Source organism: Molossus molossus, unplaced genomic scaffold (genome assembly GCF_014108415.1).
Source record: "Molossus molossus isolate mMolMol1 unplaced genomic scaffold, mMolMol1.p scaffold_m16_p_1, whole genome shotgun sequence".
Classification (NCBI taxonomy): domain Eukaryota; kingdom Metazoa; phylum Chordata; class Mammalia; order Chiroptera; family Molossidae; genus Molossus; species Molossus molossus.
In genome coordinates, this window is record NW_023425344.1 from 214,013,457 (window position 1) to 214,032,491 (window position 19,035).

General features: G+C 38.8%; 1 pseudogene; it reads right to left on the reverse strand.

Moving 5' to 3' along the window:
- Window positions 1-308: 308 nt before the first annotated feature.
- LOC118623460 overlaps window positions 309-19,035 on the reverse strand; it is a 54,105-nt pseudogene continuing 35,378 nt past the window's right edge.

The following is a 19,035-nucleotide window of genomic DNA, read 5'->3' on the forward strand; positions in this document are numbered from 1 at the left end:
GACCAAGAGGAGGGGCTGGGAGGAGCAAACAGACAGCTCCGGTTGCCACTAGTCCCACTGCACAAGCTGTATGATGGGCTCATGGGAGTTCATTCTTTTTTAAACTTCTATGATTATATAAATTAGTTTTAATATATCAAATATTATACAATGGAAGGTTTTGAAAATGAAAGGTTGGATGAGGACAGCTGAGGATTTGCATTTTATGTATTTATTATAATTCACAATAAAATATGAATTACACAACTTCACTGTGGGTGTGGCCCACATGGCAGGTTAATAAAGGAAGCAATTTATTCTCTTTTGCTTCATCTTGTCTCACCATTCGCAAAAACAGTTTGAGATATTCCTTTTGATTGTTTATTCAGCAAAGGCCAGTAATAAAAAAAAAATCTTTTCATAGGTGAAATTCTTTTTGTTTGCAATAACAGATTGAAGTGATATTTTATTTTTTTCCAAAAGTTTTGAAAACAGATTAAACAGAAGAGCAATCCAAGCAAGACCAAAGGTATACCAAAGTATTACTAATACTGAGTAAATTTGTGAGTAACTCTGAGAATTATTCATACCTGAAAACAAAAAGAAAATGACATTTAAATGATTGGAAGATGACTTTTGCCTCTGATCTTTTCTTGACCCTCATGAAATATACCAAATTAGTATAAACCCATAAAAATGTCTACATTTGGAGTGTAATCATTGATTATTAAGGACCAATTGGAAATTAAGAAGTGGTACTTCTAAAATGAATACCGTCTTCAGTGAGAATACAAGATTATAGGTACAAACTTGAGATTAAACTTTTTTGTAACATATCTGTTGCATGAAGAGAAAAAAAGCTCTATTTCTATGAATGATTTGAAAGGTTTTTGTGCAAATACACCAAGCTGACTGAACATCTCACAGGATAGATAGGAATCTAGAAGTGCCATAAACCTTTAGGGCATACATTAATGTAAGTATTTTTGCTTTTATTGCTGTTAGGGGTTTAAAAAATAAACAAACATAAGCTGTAAAAACATTTTTTTGAAACTCAAATTTTGTTTAAAAAAGTGATGTAGCCATCCATGTATATGCACTCCTACTTTGCCACTGCTGTGTTCTCTATGGCGCTAACCTTTTATTGTGAAAAGCAATTTGAAGTAATTATAAGAAACACACAAGCCCTGGACAGTTTGGCTCAGCGGTTAGAGCATCGGCCTGTGGTCCAGAGAGACCCGGGTTCGGTTCCCACTAAGGGCATGTACCTTGGTTGCAGTTTGTCCCTGGCCCTGGTTGGTCGTGCGGGTGGCAGCCACTCAATGTGTCCCTTTCACGTCGATGTTTCTCTCTCTCTCTCTCTCTCTCTCTTCCTTTCTCTCCCTCCCACTTTATCTGAACAAGAAAAAAAAAAAAAAAGGAAAAATGTCCTTGGGCAATGATAAAAAAAAAAAGAAAGAAACACACAAAAAAATATGCCCCAAATCCCAACAACCATCTCACACTATTTTGAGATTCAATAACACTGGCTCCATTCCTGCAATCTTTATGCTATTTATTTCATCTCAAATATCCTTCAAACTAATAGTGTACATCAAAATGTAAATAATCACATGAATTTTGGTCCCATTCCGACATTTGCTAATGAAGAAAAACATGTCATTCAATGAAGATTTGCCAAAGAGCACAGGGTAAACTAATGGCCATTCAGCAAAAAGGACACATTCTAACTACATCCAACCTTATCTTAGAACAAGGGGGAGGAGAATGTAAACCGGTGGCATAAATGAGCAAACTTAACTTTATGAAAGCATAATTTTATTGACTGACATGAATGTTGAAAAGATTGCATTGTTTTCCGGTTTAAAATGGCACGTTGCTTAGAGTCCCTTTCCAGCACCTTCTAAATTTCTAATAAAGCATCTATGAAGTCCCAATTCCAGTTAGAAAATTAGGGCGATAGGCCAGGTTTTCTATTCCACAGTAAAAAACAAACAAAAGAGGAAATAGACAAGACTCTGGTTGTTTCAGTGGTGCTAGCAAAAAACAGCGAATGCAGGAAATCTTGATGAGCTAGGGCCTAGAGAGAAGAGCGTCTTCAACGGCAGAAGGCCGTGGCAGCTTCCAGACCGACCTGGGTGTGCATGGACAGAGCAGACCAAGCAGAAGTGTTAGAGGCGGTGAAAAACTGCAGAGGCAAAGCAAAATTTTCCCTTTCTTAAATGACAGGTGGGCTCTCAGAATGAACTGGAACCCAGATATACCAACCCCCCTATCCCCAAAAGAGGTCGTTAGCCACACAGCTCTCCCGCCTCACCATACCAAATTTGTCAACGTTTTGACATTGGAGAAGGGCACGCCCAAGGCATTCTTCCGTGTGACTGCCTTTCTCCCCCACCCAGTATCACATGTACCACATGTACCACATTCTCTTTTTAGTATCGTTTTTCTAGATAAAAGGACTAATAGAGATTATTCTATTTCTGTGACCTAGTGATTAAAAAAACAAATACCTAGATATGTACTACATGTCCATTCTAGGAACTTAATCAGAAACTAGTAAACATGAGAGCTAAAAGGGTTTTTTATAAATATTCTTCCTGGGCTATCAGCTATTTCTGACTTTCAGCCATAACTGAAGCACCTGGTAAGGCTTTGTGGATCCTCACAGTCAAGAATATTTCCTTTTTCTTTCTTTCTTTTTTGATCCTCACCGGAGGACATTTTTCCATTCTTTGTTCAGACAGAGTGGGAGGGAGAGAGAGGAAGAGAGAGAGAGAAACATCGACGTGAAAGGGACACATGGAGTGGCTGCCACCCGCACGACCCAACCAGGGCCGGGGACAAACTGCAACCAAGGTACATGCCCTTAGTGGGAACCGAACCCGGGTCTCTCTGGACCACAGGCTTAACCGCTGAGCCAAACCGGCCAGGGCAAGAACATTTTCTTTTTCAATGTTGCTATTACAGCACTATGTATTTAACGCAATTATGACTTATTGCAGCCTCAATTTGTAATGATCTGTTTATGTGCAAATCTTGACCACTCCAATGTGTGATCCTTATAGACGGTCGTGGTTGACTCCGAAGCACACATCACTTTAGACTTTCATATGGTAAGAAAGGCTCAAGAAATACTGATTGCTAGATTGGTTGAATGACTATTGACAGAAAAAAAAATCAACTACTTCAAGGTTTCTTCCCTCACCCCGGCTATTTAATGTTAAATCAAATTGAGTCCTATTGGTCAAGTAGTTTGTCCAAGTTGACCCAGATAGATTGTGGTAGGAGAGGCACCACATGCTCAGCTCTGTGCTCACTGCGGTAAAAACTAATTCTTCTGTGTAGGTACGAGACCTGAGCAGGTATGTGCAACGGGGTATTATACCTATGTTGTTTGGGCTAATTAAAAAATATGTTAACTAAGAATGATGCCTAATATGATGATACTAATTTGAGGCAGAGATGAATCAAGAAAGGTTCTCCAAAAATATATAACTTGGAGATGGGCTTTTTTCCTCTAAGAAATTTATAAACATAAAAAGGCTTTGTAGAAATAATTCTGTATACAAAAGACTTTTGGATATTTTACTGTTGCAGTTTAGGTATATACATTAATACCTAAGGTCTGAGGAGCTTTATTTCCTCCTTAAGCAGTGTATTTATTCCACAGTGAAAGTAGACTTGTCTCCTAGAGAAGATACTAAGAGCCTGTTGCATGGGATTCAACCTCTGTGCCTACTGTTGTCATTATATATGAACTTTGAATACCCATATGAGAAAGTGGTGACGTGCTTTGAGGAACTGCTGTGTTCCATTTCCCCATAATCAGATAGAGTGGGAGGGAGAGAGAGGAAGAGAGAGAGAGAAACATCGACGTGAAAAAGGAGAAAGGTGGATGGAAAGGAATTATTTTGGAATCTTTCATGGATTGTCAGGTGATTGGAGTTTCTTAATTGTTTGGACCTCTACCCTCACTTGATAGATAAATGCTATATTTCTGGTTATACTTTTACTTCAAATCCTATGGGTCTGTGGCTATGAATGCTAATGCAATTCTAAGATTAATATCAGTCGACTTACCTAGTTTATAGTCACCAAACCCAATGGTACTTAAGGAGACAAATGCAAAATATAATCCTTCATTGTACGTCCAGCCCTCTGTATGCATGAAAAGTAATGGTGGTAGCAGGATGAAAATGAGAAGTCTAGTTACCAAGAAAAAAAAGGAGTATGTGAATTTTAATTCGTCTCTACAAAAAGAAGGAAGGAAGGAGAGATGGAGGGAAGGGAGAAAAATATTAATAATCCAACAGCAATCAGAGAGCTATTGTCGACTAAACCAACAATTGCTCTTCACTCATCCTTCCTGACCAGGGGCTTGCTTGGGTAGCTCTCCCACACTCTGACTCGTAGACTTCCTTTGCATCTGGGAGAATATCCCAGCTCTTTCAAAGGAGTCATTTCCCTTATGAATCTCTGTTGCTTAGCCTTTATTCCAGTTTTCTTTCTTCACGCATTTTGTTGTACTTCCCATTTTTTAAGTGTAAAACAGCCCCTGCCCTCCTGCCTTCCCCAGGTCTCAGCCTATAAGGTTCTTTTGCCTTGTGCCGGGCTCACCTGCACCTCCAACTCTGGGTCCCACTGACTGTGCAAAGAAGACAGTCACTATCTGCAAGTTTAGGACATTAGCTTTTTGAGACAAATAAACTAATCGTATTTTGTTAAGAGACATTCCAACACTTCAAATTATAAGAGAAATGTATTTTTTCATCTTAAAACTAGATATTCCATTTTTAATTCTATATTACATTAATTGATTAAATGCTTTTTATGATAGAATTAAAATTCATTCAGCAAGCATTTGTTGAGGTTTACCTATTAATGAGAACTATGAAAGACACAGATTAACAGTAAGACAGTTTGTCCACACAGAAATTACCATTTTTGGGGGGTGGGGAGAGGAGGAGAGACAGTAAGCCAATAAAAAGTTTAAAACATGTTTTAAACTTTCATTTATAAAGTTCCTTATATGGGACAGACACTAAGCTAAGGGCTATACATACCTTTTTGATTTATTATGATAAAGGCACATATTGTAACTATTTCCTTACATTTTAGTGCTTATTACAGTGATTACATTGGATTGTGGGGTTTGCAATGATTTCTAAATTTGAAGGAATATGAAGCTGATGTAATACAATTCTTATATGTCTTATTTCTCTATACATTTGGAAACAGAGACTCATTATTGATATTTGGAGATGTGCCAACCTATATAACATACCCAGAGCGAAACAGCAGAATTAGAAGAAAGTGGATGAAATAGGTAGCTGACTTGTAGTATATACTTTAGGACTGTTAAGGAGTTTGGTAAATAAGAGATTGATATTACAAATTTCATTTTCTGTGAGAAGCGCTGTTAATAGCTCCTTTTGTTTAACTTTGTGTGGGGGAGGCACACTCAGAGCATTCTGTATCACTGATATTGTTTTACTTGGGTCACACTGTTATCTGGTGCACTTGAGTGACCCGGTCTGACAAGTTTGTTTAGACATATTTATAAGCATGGAATAAGGTACAACCTTGGCCTCTCGCAGGCTTTGAAAGGCAACATCCAAGAAATCTTGAGTTTCTGAAACAGCCAAGTCTTTGATACCGGACACAATTACAAGGAATTATGGCCTCAGGAAAAGCAAATGGGCAAAATCTTTTCAGATGCTGTCCGATCTCCTCCCTTGAAGGGGAAAGAAACTTTTCTGGTTGAACTATTTCATGGAGGAGCTGGGTTTCTAAGGAAGGCTCGCGCACAGCTCCTGCCTCTCCTTCCATCCCTCCCACAGCCACCCCCAGGAGAGAACTGCTGGTATGAATGGGTGACGGGCACCGTGTGTGGGGAGGGCGGGCAAACACCTCCCAGGGGTTTCTTCCTCTGGACTCCGCTTCTTTGAGACGGGGAAGTAGCACCCGCCGGACCTGCTCTTCCTCAGCACTGCTCTCTTCCTGGGAAGGCCTGTTTAGTCACCAGGTCGGCCTTATTATTGCTCACTCTTAGACAGGGGATGAGAGCTCAGAGAGGAAGGGAAAGGAACGTCCTGCCTCAGTCATCTACTCCAGATGGATTAGTCAGGTGCAAGGAGTTATTGCTGAGGTGCAGCCTGGTTCACAGGAATGCCTGGTACAGACTTTCTGGCAACAAGAACAGATGTGTGCCTGTCCTTGTCCTCTGGACTATCAGGAACGGACCGTCCATCCCTTCATCTCTCTTATCTCACTTTGCTCCAACTCACCTCAAATGTGCCTGACAGTTTTCCTAACAGCCTCTTTTACTTATGCAGTTTTACAAGCTATAGCCTTAAATAATGTCTTGTCCTTGGTAGTGTTGAGAAAGAAATTGTGAGATAAAAAACTCAGAACCTAGGATCAGAAGAATTGAATTCAAGTTGATAAGTTCCTCTAGAAAACCTAGATGTTAGGTTGTTCATACTTATTTATAGGGTGGTTCAGGGAATGAAATAAAGTCATGGTTCTGAAACTGCATTTATACTATGATACTCTACAAGTGTTATTTGAAATAATGTTCCTGTTTTCTGAAAAAGAAAAACAAAGCATTGTAGATATTTTGGTTTGAGTACCACTTATTTAATCAGGGAGTTCCATAAAAAATAGGGCAAGCATATCAAATATATACATTAAATACACACACATACATACTTACACATATGTGTACATATATACATATAGAGAGATTCTTTTTAGCATGCATTTAACAAGAATTTATAAAGTGTCATGTGCTTATTTTATGTAAGGTTATAAACCAAAGCTGTAAAAAAAATCATTTAGTAAGCATTACCTCTTTCATGCCTAGATTCTGAAGGTATTTTGAAAGTCCTGAAAATGGTTGTGATATTGCATTACCCACAAATTTCAGGAATATGATAGTCAGAGGAATCCCCAGTAAAGCATAGAAGACACAGAAGAGCTGGCCCATAGGAGTCCTGGGAGCAACTGATCCGTAACCTGATGGATGATAAGAGACAAACTTCGTGTCTGTTCAATATTACTACTCCTTGAAACATGCACTTTTGATGTTTTGTTGTTGTTGATGTTTTGTGATAAGATTCCCAGCCATACACACAGCTTTTAAGAGAAAACATTACCCAGTCATTTTATATCTAAGAATTTCTCCTAACAAAATGGTCAGAAAAGTGAGAAATGTTTAAGATTATCACTAAAGCTGTGTTTCAGTGAAAAATTGGAACTAACATAAATATTTAACATTAGAAAGGATATGCTGAGTATAATGGCCTAATAAAATACTTTGCATTTAAGAATTACATTGTGGAAGTATAGTCAATGATATAAAAATGTATCATATATTTCTGAGTTAAAAAAGACTTTTTTTGTAGATTTTATTATAACCATGCATAACACCTATTTATGGGAAAAGGGAAAGAAAAATGAAGAAATTTGCTACTTTGTGTACAGTCAAACTTGAATAAGCCAATTATTACTGAATCTAATTTTAATTTACATGTCAGTATTTGCTGTCCTATGTATAGCACGAAATTTAACAAAATCTAATTTCTCTAAGTTATAGATTTGGGGTTGCTTTTCTGAAAACATTCTATATACACACATATAATCGCAGACCTAAACAACTTTGTCCTTTCTATGCTTATGTCTCTTAAGTTCAATTTTTATTTTCAATGACATAAAAAGGAGAATAAGAATGCTGTCACACACACACGAAGAAGAATGCTATACCAAGGTTTCACAATTCTTCATGGAGTTTACACAAAAGCTCCCTTGGCTGCCTGTGGTAATATTTTAAACAACCTGGCAATGTCAAAGCCATTACAACAAATGAGAAGTTCATGCCCATTTGAAGTCATGCCTGAAGTCAAATAAATTTATACTTTGCCTTGACTCACATTTGTTTAGAATACTTTGTTTTAAGAATAAAGTCAGAGAACCAAGATAGTGATGGAGTAGGTGGAAGCTACACTCACCTCCTCCCAGGACCCAAATGGGATTACGATTAAATTATAGAAGAATTATCCTTAGTAACCAACTAAAACTAGCTGAAGAGAAGTCTTGTAACCAAGGGTTTACAGGAGAAGCCACACTGAGACTGGTAGGAAGAGCAGAGACATGGAAAGGGTTGGCCCTCCTCTCACTGATGGCAGCTGAGGTTCCAGGGGGATTATATCAGCTATGGGGGGATTCCCCCAAGAAGCACAGGGTCTAAACCCCAATCTGGCCTCCCCAACGCAGGCGCCCCAGCCCAGAACGCCGAGCTAAGAAGACTCACCCACAAAAAATTTGGCTGTGAAAAGCAGTGTGGTTTTTGTCAAACAGGGAGAGAAAGATGTCTGCTGGAGACATAAGCATCATCTTAAAGGGCCAATGCACAAAATTTTGTTTGCAGCAACTCACCCTGGGCTCCAGTGGAGGGAGGGTGGAACAGACAAGAGTCACATGAGGAGAGTCTGGGGTTTGTGGCTCTGGGGAGAGAGCTGAAGGGACAGCTGCCAGGGTCCCTGTGCTAAGCCAGTCTCCCATACTGCAGACACCATCTTTCTTGGGTGGAACACTCTCCTTGTGTGGCATCAGCCTGGGGGAAAACAATAGCCCTACCCTCTGGAATCCCTCTCACCCCACCCTGTGGAATTTATGCCCTGCTGAGGAGTACTGCCAGATGCTTGCTCTTTCAGTGGCTGAGCCAGATAGGCAGCTGGCAGGTGGAGGCAGGCAGAGGCAGATCTTGGGGTGCCTAGAAACTATTGCTCACCTGCTCCTGGGGTTGGTGCTTATAAAAGCAAATCGTGGTGTACAGCTTGGTCCTTCCTACATGCACCCAGGCTAAACTCAGGCAGCCAAAAACTGTGGATCACTTAACGCTCCAAACAGGTTGCCCAGGGCCAGTCACAGGCAGCATCTGACATTTGCCTGCACTAGAATCTCTCCCAAGAGGCTGAGAACCAATACACCCAGTGACCAGCTTCAGACATCAGAGCAGGATCCAGTAAGCTTTACAAGCAGTATATCCAAAGGAAGATTTCAGCAGGCACCCACCAAACCATGCTGAGGTAAATTCTGCTTCACATGGTCAGTACCTGCAGAGCAGCTCACATGCCATGGTCAAAGTTGAGCTTCACAGTCAGCCAGCCTGAAGGTTGATCCCCCACCCAAATGGTCCAATTGCAATCAAGACTGAATTACAACAGGAAGACCCACATAACTCACACAAGGGATATTCCTGGAGCACCCAGCTCAGGTGATCAAAGAAACTGTACCACTGGACCTCACAGGACACCTGCTACATAAGGCCACCCCACAAAGACTTAGAGTCACAGCATATCTATTTTATACATAGAAACAAACACAAAGAAGCAGCCAAAATGGATAGATAGGGAAACATTCCCCAAATGAAAGAACAGGAGAAATCTCCAGAAAACAAGCTAAATAAAATGGAGACAAGCAATTTATCAAATAAAGAGTTCACAGAAATGGTTGCAAGGATGCTCAGCAACATGAAAAAAGACATAGAAATCATAGAAAAGGAGCAGTCAGAAATGAAGAGAACAATATCTGAAATAAAGAATGTACTGGAAGAAATAAATAGTAGGCTGGATGAAGCAGAGCATCAGATTAGTGATTTGGAAAAAAAGGTAGAAAAAACACCCAGTCAGAGCAGCAAAACAAACAAACAAACAAAAATTTTAAAAAATGAGGATAGTTTAAGGGACCTTTGGGACAATATGAAGCATAACAACATTTACATCATAGAGTACCAGAAGGAGAAGAGAGAATGTGTGGGATTGAGAACCTATTTGAAAAAATAATAACTGCAAACTTCCTAACCTGGTGAAGGAAAAAGACAAGAAGAACAGAAAGTCCCAAACAAGATGGACCTGAAGAGGCCCACATTAAGACACACATAATTAAAATGGCAAAGAGAGAATCTTAAAAGCTGCAAGAAAAAGACAGTTGGTTACCTAAAATGAAGCTCCCATAAGACTATCACTGGATTTCTCAACAGAAACATTTCAGGCCAGAAGGGATTGTCATGAAATATTCAAAGTGATGCAAAGCAAGGACTACACCCAAGACTACTCTACCCAGCAAGGCTATCATTTAAATTTGCAGGAAAAAGAAAGAGCTTCACAGACAAGAAAAAGCTAAAGGAGTTTGTCATCACCAAACCAGTATTACAAGAAACGTTAAAGGGCCAGCTTAAAGAAGGAGGAGGACGAAGAGAAAGAGATACAGTGAAACATATTTAAAAGAATAAAATAGCAATAAATACATACCTTCCAATAATCACTTTATATGTAAATGGCTTAAATGCTCCAATCAAAAGACATAGGGTAGCTGACTGGAAAAGAAAACAAGGCCCACATATATGCTGTCTAAGTACAACAGAGCCACCTCAGAATGAAAAATGCACAAGACCGAAAGAAATGGAAAAAGATATTTTATGCAAATGGAAATGAAAAAAAGCTGGGGTTGCAATACTTGTATCTGACAAAACAGACTTTGAAATGAAGGCTGTAGTAAAAGGCAAAGAAGGAAACTACATAATGGTGAAGGGGCAATCCAATAAGAGGGTATAATCCTTCTAACCATTTATGCATCCAACATAAGAACACCTGCATAGAGGTAAAGCAAGTCTTGATGAGCATAAAGGGAGAGATTGACAGTAATGCAATCATAGTAGGGGATTTTAACATTCCATTGATATCAATGGATAGATCTTCCAGACAGAAAATCAACAAGGAAATGGTGGCTGTAAGTGACACACTGGATCAGATGGACTTCGTTAATATGTTCAGAGCATTTCACCCCAAAGCAGCAGAATATACATTCTTTTCAAGTGCATATGGAACATTATTTTAGGATAGATTACATATTAGGACTCAAAACAAGTCTGAATACATTTAAGAGAACTGAAATCACATTAAGCATCTTCTTTGGCCATCATGGTACGAAACTAGAAATAAATCACACAAAAAAACCCTGAAAAACACACAAAGACATGGAGGCTATACAGCATGTTATTAAACAATGAATGGGTTGACAATGCAATGAAAGAAGAAATCAAAAGATGCCTTGAAACAAAAATGAGAACAAAACAACCCCAAATCTATGGGACACAGTGAAAGCACTCCTAAGAGGGAAAGTCATAGCATTACAGGCCTATCTCAAGGAATAAGAAAAAGCTCAAATAAACAATCTAACTTTACACTTGAAGGAACTATACCAAGAACAACAAACAAAGCCATAACTGATAGAAGGAAGGAAGTAATAAAGACCAGAGCAGAAAAAAACATATAGAGTCTAAAGAACAATATAAAAGATCAATGAAACCAAGAGCTTGTTCTTTGAAAAGATAAACAAGATGGATGAACCTTTGACCAGATTCATCAAGGAAAAAAGAGAGAGGACCCAAATAAATAAAATCAGAAATGAAAGGGAAGAAGTAGCACCTGATTCCAAAGAAATACACAGGATTGTAAGAAAACATTACAAACAACTATGTGCCTACAAATAGGTCAATCTGGATGAAACGGAAAGTCCTAGAAGCATACAATCTTCTAAAACTGAACCAGGAAAAGTCAGAGAGTCTGAATAGACAGATTACAACTAGTGAAATTGAAGCAGTAATAAATTTTTTTAAAAAGTCCCAACAAACAAAAGTCTTAGACCAGATGGCTTCACAGGTAAATTCTACCAAACATTTAAAGAAGAACTAACACCTATCCTTCTCAAACTATTCCAAAAAATTCAAGAGGAGAGAAAACTTCCAAACTCATTTTACAAGGCCAGAATTATTCTAATTCCAAAACCAGATAAAGATACTACAAAGAGAGAAAATTATAGGCCAATATCCCTGATGAACGTAGATGCTAAAATCCTCAACAAAATATTAGCAATCCATATCAAGCAATACATTCAAAAATCACACACCATGATCAAGTGGGATTTATTCTGGGGATGCAAGGTTGGTACAGTATCTGCAAATCAATAAATGTGACACACTTCATAAATAAAATGAAGGATAACAACCACATCATGATATCAATAGATGCACAAAAAGCATTTGATAAAATCCAGCACCCATTTATGATAAAAACTCTCAGAAAAGTGGAAATAGAGGGAACATACCTTCATGTAATAAAGGCCATATATGACAAACCTACAGCCAATATAATACTCAATGGGCAAAAACTAAGTTTTCCCCTTAAAATGGGGAACAAGACAGGATGTTCACTTGTTCACTTTCATCATTTGTAATCACATTAAAAACAACAACAACAACAACAAAACAAAACAGAAATAAATTTAACCAGGATGTAAAAGACCTGTACTCAGAAAATTGTAAGACTCTGAAGAAAGAAATTAAAGAAGAAACAAATAAGTGGAAGCATATATCATGTTCATGGATAGGAAGAATTAGCATCAGTAAAATGTCCAAACTATCTAAAGCAATCTATAGATTCAACACAATTCCTATCAAGATACCAATAGCATATTTCACAGAACTAGAACAAATATTTCCAAAATTTGTATGGGACCATAAAAATTAAAAAAACAAAAACCTCAATGGCAACAGCAATTTTGAGAAAGAAGAACAAAGTTGAAGGAATCACACTACCTGATATCAAAGTATACTACAAGGCCATAGTAATCAAAACAGCATGGTACTGGCATAAAAACAGACATATAAATAAATGGAACAGAATAGAGGGCCCAGAAATAAACTCATGCCTTTATTGTCAATATTTGAAAAAGGAGGCAGAAATATACAATGGGCTAAATATCATCTATTCGATATATGATGTTGGGAATATTTGACAGATACATGAAAAAAAATGAAACTAGACCATCTTCTTACACCATACATAAGAATAAACTCAAAATGGATTAAATACTTAAATGTTAGACTCAAAACCATAAAAATTCTAGAAGAAATCATAGGCAGTAAAATCTCAGACATTTTTCATTGCAATATTTTTTTTCTGATATATCTCATTTTGCAAGGGAAACAAGAAAAAATAAATAAATTGGGCTATATCAAACTAAAAAGGTTTTGCATAGCAAAGAAAACCATCAACAAAATGAAAAGGCAACCCACTGAATGGAAGAACATATTTACCAATGATACATCTAATAAGGGGTTAATATCTGAAATTTATAACAAACTTATACAACCCAACACCCAAAAATAAATAATCCAATTAAAATGGCAAAGGGCCTGGATTGACCCTTCTCCAAAGAGGACATACAGGGGAAACATCTATAACAAAAATAAAATTAAAAAATAAAAATAAAATAAATAAATAAATAGAAAAGATGCTCAACATCACTAATCATCAGAGAAATGCAAATTATATCACAATGAGATATCACTTCACACCTGTCAGAATGGCTATCGATAAATCGACCAACAATAAGTATTGGTGAAGATGTGGAGAAAAGGGAACCCTTGTGCAGTTGGTGGGAATGCAGACTGGTGCAGCCACTGTGGAAAGCAGTATGGAGTTACCTCAAAAAATTAAAAATGGAACTGTCTTATGACCAAGCAATTCCACTTCTGAGAATTTATGCAAAGAAACCCAAAACATTAATTCAAAAGAATATATGCACCCCTATGTTCCTTGCAGTATCATTTATAACCAAGATTTAGAAGCAGCCCAAGTGTCCATAGTAGATAAGTAGACAAAAAAATCTGTGGTGTATTTACACAATGGAATACTACTCAGCCATAATAAAGAAAGGAGGAAATTTTACCCTTTGTGACAACATGGATGGACCTAGAGAGCATTAAACTAAGTGAAATAAACCAGTCAGAGAAAGGCAAATACCATATGATTTTACTCCTATGTGGAATCTAATGAATAAAATAAACTAACAAGTAAAATAGAGACAGACTCATAGATAGGGAGCAGGCTGACAGCTGTCTGGAGGGGGTGCCTCTCGGGGGTTTGGAGGGATGGAGCAGTAAAGAAAAAAAGAGAAAAAACTCATGGACATGGACAACATATGTTGAGTACTAAGGGGACGATGTGGGGGGCAGGGAAGAAAGGTTTGGCGGGGATAAATGATGATGGAAGGAGACTTGTCTTGGGGTATGAACACACAATACAGTGTGCCGATGATGTGTTGTAGATTGTGCACCTAAAACCTGTATAATTTTGTTAACCAGTGTTGCCCCAATAAATTCAATGAAAAAGGAAAAAGAAGAATAAAGGCAAAAAGTAGGCTTATTTTCAGTGCAAAACAGGACTGCCTTTATTCTTCAGGAAAGCTGGTACTTTGATTCTATCTCAATATAAAAATATCAGAACATCAAAATGATAGAGAATGGCCAAATGTTTTCAACTCCCTTAGTTCCTTGTTGAACAGAGCCATTGAATGCTGTAGAACTGCCTGAAGCGAAGAGGCTCATCTGCTGGGGCCCAGAGCTGGAATGACTTACTGGGCTTGGAGATCACATGACAAAATACATGCCCACCTTCCACTGGGCATCTGTGAGCAGGCCATGACTCAAGGTAGGAGGGATGTTCAGACCCCCATGTTATTCCCTGGGCAGAAATCACGGCTTACGTGATATCCAGTGCCAGCACTCTGACCTCGTGCAGCCCCATGAAATTCAAGATTCTCCCAACTCTTTTGTTGAAATGCAATAAGCAAGTGAGAATGGTTACTAGACAAATACAGTCATTTTGCTGGGAGCTGGCAGGCATCACATTCTCCGTAACTGCGAATATGCATCCTATTTCTAGTAAGGAGAAATAGATCTGAGCGTGCCATACTTGAGAATAACACTCATCACTTATTAACCTTCTCGGTTCCCACAAGAACAAAATTCTGTGGCAGTGCCAGAGGTCTCTACAGTCTGTAGTGGTATTTCCCAGGAATCTCCTGAGGGTCTTTGGCAACAGCTATCTTAAGCTATGCTTATTTTATGTAAACCCTAATAGCTCTTAGTTGATAATAAAATATTGTAGAATTATCTAAAGAACCTTTGGTAAATTTTTGTTTTTAAATCACACAATCTTCTAGCTAAGTTCTCCCTGAATTCCAGAGAAACAGGTAGCATTGTCTTCTACCAGGAGTTCTAGAAAATCTGGCTGGTTCTGGCTTTGCTACTTATCTCACCAATATGTTGGAAGACTAGATGGAAGTCCCATTGCCAAGACCACCCACTAAAGAGAAAAGGCTCATAGGCTTTGGTATCAAAAAGACAAATGATTTAAAATTACAAAATAGAGGGGAAGCTACATCTATTGATGAAACATCATCTTAAAAACAAAAGCAGGTTCTGAATTTGAAGGTTGGAGGGGTATAGCTCATATAGACAAAGTTCTAGCTATGGTAACACTTTTAACAATTGGCATCCTAAGTAAAAAATAAAACTAAACTAAACATAAAGTATCTTACTTACCTATTGTGCTTAATGTTGATGCCACAAATAAGAAAGCATTTTGAAATGTCCAACTAATATAAGTAGTTCTATTTATCGTGGGGACTATTCCATGTGTTACAGAAATCGTCAGCACCTACAAGTTAAAACAAAATAAAAAGAAGTTAGAATTAATTTGATGAAATGTACGATCTTTCCCTTAAAGAATATAGAAAACAAACCCACCTTTGTGGAATTTAGATTCTAGCAGGGGGAAATAAATGCAAGCATTATACACTATGTTAGGAGATAAGGGATAAAGCAGAGTAACTAAGGTGGAACAGGAGTGTTGTGGGGGGTGGGGGTAATCTGAGAAAGCCTCATTGAGAAGATAAGATTTGAGCAAGGACATGAAGGCAGCGAGAAAGTTAGCCAAACAGGTATTTGAGGAGAGAGAGCATCCCAAGCAGAAGAAACAACTAGATCAAAAGTAAGATCATTAAGGTAAGAGCCTGGAATATTCTAGAAACATCAAGCAGTAGAAGTAGAAGTTGAGGGCAGAGGAAAGGAAGAGGAAGTAAGAGAGGAAGTGGAGGAGGAGCACAGGATCACGGAAGCTCTGAGAACGTTAGCTTTACTCTGAGTGGAATGGGGAGAGTCATTGGAAGGTTTCGAGCAGAGAATGTAACTTATACACTTAAGAGACCACAAAGGGTTGCTTTGGCGGCGGTCCTTAGAGGAGAGTGTAGAGAGCAAAGTTGCAGCCAGGAGGTGTGTTAGGAGAATACGGCCGAGCTCCAGCGGGGCCAGGTGGTGACTCAGTCGGACCAGGCAGAGCAGTGATGGTGATGAGAAGCAGTGAGATTTTGAGGTTTGGAAAGTTCAGCCGCAGGATTTCCTGGGAGAGTCAAACTGAGTCTAAGATAAACAGTACAGTCAAGACTTTCCACCTCAGCAATGTGAAGGACAGAGTTGCCATCAACTGAGGTAAGGAAGGCTGTGGTGGTTGGGGGTAGGGGACACATTTCCCTTTCTGAGGAAAGAGCAGGTGTTCATTTTTGAAAATGATGAGTCTGAGTCTTTTGTTAGACATCTCAGGATATCCTTTTATAAATTTTTTTCCCCTTTATTGATTTAGAGAGAGAGGAAGTGAGAGGGAGAGAGAGATAGAAACATCGATGAGAGAGAACATCGATTGGCCGCCTCCTGCATGCCCCCCACTGGGGATCAGGCCCACAACCTGGGCATGTACCCTGACTGGGAATCGAACTGGTGACCTCTTGGTGCAGGGGTCGACGCTCAGCCACTGAGCCACACCGGTCAGACCTCAGTGGAGATTTTAAATAGGCAAGTAGATGTAAAATCTGGAATTTGTGAGAAAGACCTCGGCTGGAGATAAAAATTTGGTAGTTATTGGCATATACATAGTACTCAAGGCCATGCATGAGAAAGAAGAACCTCAAAAGAAATGAGTGAAAATAGAAAAGTTGAAAAGTCTGAGGACTGAGCCCAGGAATCATTTCACATTGAGAAGAATGGAACGAGCAAAGGCAATGAAGAAAGAACAATTGGTAAAATAGGAGGAAAATCAGAATTTGAGTGTGATGTCTTAGAAAAAGTGTGAAGAACATATATCAAGAAGGAGAGAGTGATCAACTGTGGCAAATGCTGCTATAAGTGATATAAGATAAGAGCATATTGTGAACAGATTGTAATGATGGCCCTGCTATTGAGTGAGTCTGTAGAAGGAGTGTGTGTAGATTGCTGATCGAAATGGTAGAAACCATAATCATGTGTAAATAGTGTACAAGAATGGCACGAGACCACATTAGGACTACCTGTGATTTAAAGCAGTAGGATGGGCTCTTTTTTTTTTTTTTTTTTTTGCCTGCTCACGTAAAATTCCATTAAAATAATATTAGAAGTATACAAAGAATAAGACACATACTGAAAAGCAACAATCCTAGGTAAACCTGGACTGTGAAGAATTTCTAAAAGAAATGGAATTGATTATTAAAGAAACAGACAAGAAGCCCAAAACTCAAAAGAAAAATAGGGACCATCGGCCATGGTGAGTGCTGCTTTTCACACCAGGATCCCAAAGGAGCTTCAAGCTCAGCCTCGTTCTTTAGACGTGGGCCAAGTAGATGCACGTAATAGTTACTAAAGGAGGAAAGAGAGGAAGGCAAGCAGGAAGGAAGGAGGGAAGGAGAGAAGGAGGGAGTTTTGTTTCCAATATTCTCTATATGATTGGCATAAGTCTGACAGCAAAACCAGAAGTAAAATAAATAGTGTAAAAGGATGACTGTACATTTCTGAATAAACTAAAAGCCACTGAATTGTAAACTTTAAATAAGTGAATTGTTGAGTATGTGAATAATATCTCAATAAAGTTGTTGTTTTGTAAAGTGAATTATGATTTATGTAACCACCACCACAATAAAAACACACAGCTATTCTATTAACAAAACACAATGATCTTCCTCATACCAACCTCTTTATAGTCCCATCCACCCACACCACCCGCTCTCTAACCTCTGTAAACATTAATATGTTTCTATCTCTACACTCCAGGTTTGATGCTTTTAAAAGAATTCTAGATATTTACTGTAATTCTCTCCCTTTCCTAAATTTTCTTAAACTAGTGACCATATTTATTTTAAAGCCTTTAGATAACTGTGCATCAAATTATTGAGGAGTCTCTTTTTAATATCTATGGTTCCACTTAGTTTCCAGTCAATTGTACTTTTAATCATACGTCCTCATTTTTAATTGGATGCTCACCATGGTGTATGAAAATCTGTAGGTTCTAGATACTTATCTTCCTTAAATGAAGGTTTTGTGTTATTTGGCAGGCAGATGGCAGATGGACTACCAGCAGATCACCTTGATCCTCTAGAGAGTTCATTTTATCCTTTGTTAGGGCTCACTCTGTTTTCTTTTCTTTCTTTTCCTTCCTTCCTTCCTTCCTTCCTTCCTTCCTTCCTTCCTTCCTTCCTTCCTTCCTCTCTCTCTCTCTCTCTCTCTCTCTCTCTCTCTCTCTCTCTCTTTCTTTCCCCTAGGATGTGGTGTTTCTGGGATCTCAACAGAAAGCCTACGGTGTTCACCAAACCCTCTGACTTGGTGAGCCTTGAAGTCCAATTACTGTCTCCCCAGCAGCTGAGGGCTGCTAGCATCTGTATGGAGATCTTCCAGTCACAAATTCTCTTTGCATTTGTTTTTCTCAGCTCTTACTCTGCACAACTTCGGAGTCAGACAACAGCTTGACTGGAATTGAGAGGAATTCATAGCAGGTTTGGAATTTGGGAGCTTTCTCACTCCGAGGGTTCCTCCTCTCTGGGGTCTTCTCCTCCAGTTCCAACCACTGTCAGAGGTCCCAACTTCTTACTTCCTGTCGCTTCAGCCCAGTGAGACCCCTGCTTTCTACCGGGGCTCGTTGCCGGGCCATGAGCTGTGTTAACTGGAAATGCTCACAGTAAAAGTGGAACTCAGCTCACACACTTTCTTCAAATGGCCATCCCCCTCTGGGTCCTGCCTGCTTTGCTTCTGTGTTTTCAGACAGTTCTCTCCGTGATATTTACTTTGCTTTATAATTGTTATCAGTGGGAGAGTTAGTCCAATCCTAGGTATTCTCTCCTGACCCT